Consider the following 1,422-nt stretch of genomic DNA (forward strand, 5'->3'; position numbering starts at 1 on the left):
CCTCAAAAAGCGCACAGACTAATGACAATACAGCATTTGGCGTACACCATACTGATGACATACTGAGAAGCAACAGATGCGAAGGACGTTTACAAATGAATCGTAGCACAAAAAATTTAGACAAGAGCATCGCCTTGAAGAGCGGGAAGTACTGTGTGTATCACTTGTGTTTTTGAACTACATTTGTACGTGTTTTTAATGCGAATTCGTTAACTCGACAGCTCTCAAATCCCGGGTTCCTGGAACACAAACGGGCGAACGGCTCAAAGGAAATAAAGCAGGTTATGAGAGTGGAAAACAATTACTCTGGGCACTTACGTCTGCTTACGTGCTTTGGAGGTGAGAGCCTGGCGATGGATAACTTCTTTTCCGCAACATGGTATTGGCGTCTCTTAGTTCACTTTCGTTTCTTTGTCTCTTGGCGCGAATTACTTCGACTAGATCCTGTTCTGCTGCACCGCGTTTGCGTATCTCTCTTCAGTTTCGTTTGTTCGTCCTACGGTGCTAAGTACGTCAGCAAGGAGAATGGCACCCACCAGAGTAGGAGGAGGAACACTTTTATTGCGATCAGGTAAAAGCGGAGTGCACACCAGAGCTTCCCTAGAATCAGGATTCTGAGCGGCTGTTGGGCGCCTGTTCTGCTCACGTGCTATTACGTTCAGGTGGCACGTAGCAAACACTATTCTATAACTTTTACGTTAAAAATTTATGTTTCTGTAAACTTTGTGAAGCGGGAACATTGCCCATCAAAGCTCCCTATTTCCGCCATATGTGCCCCGAGAAAGGAACAATAACGACAACTTTTCTTCTACGCTGGCAACGTGCAATGATATCACAGTGGCAGTGCATCGGGCTGTTGCTGTGTCGATTCGGGACTAGGTATATCCCGTCAGATCGCACACGTGTTGTTTTTTGTTTACGTTTTGGCGGACATTCCCCTGACTGGACAACAACAACAACAACTCCGGCGGTGTTTCGCAGAATGGGGCATTCAAGGCGTTCGCTTTAATAAAGCGAATTCAGGTCTAGGGTGTGATTCTATCCCCTGAAAGTGGTGGAAATTAATCCAGAAATTAATTAATTCTCCAGCACGGCGTGCATAGCCCTGGTTGAGCTTCGGCGTGTTAAACCCCCAATCAAGTCTATGTGTGATTCGAACCAGGGACCTCCGGACTGAGCGATTATTACGAATCCCTAACACAACCACAGGCCGGCAAACCCGGCTGACTGACTTGCTGAATACCTAGTGGGTCGCGACTTCACAATCTGTCCCAGAAACATGTATTGAGGTCTACATTAGTAATTACAGCATGTTAATTGCGGCAGTAGCAGTTAGGCGGGTAGTAAAATACTAAAATACGGCCCTGCTAAATGTCCTCTTTGTTTGGCGATGCTGGCCCGGGTATGTGATGAGTCATAGTA

Source organism: Haemaphysalis longicornis, unplaced genomic scaffold (assembly GCF_048455015.1).
Source record: "Haemaphysalis longicornis isolate Haplotype H1 unplaced genomic scaffold, Haemaphysalis longicornis Haplotype H1 scaffold_4, whole genome shotgun sequence".
Taxonomy (NCBI): Eukaryota; Metazoa; Arthropoda; class Arachnida; order Ixodida; family Ixodidae; genus Haemaphysalis; species Haemaphysalis longicornis.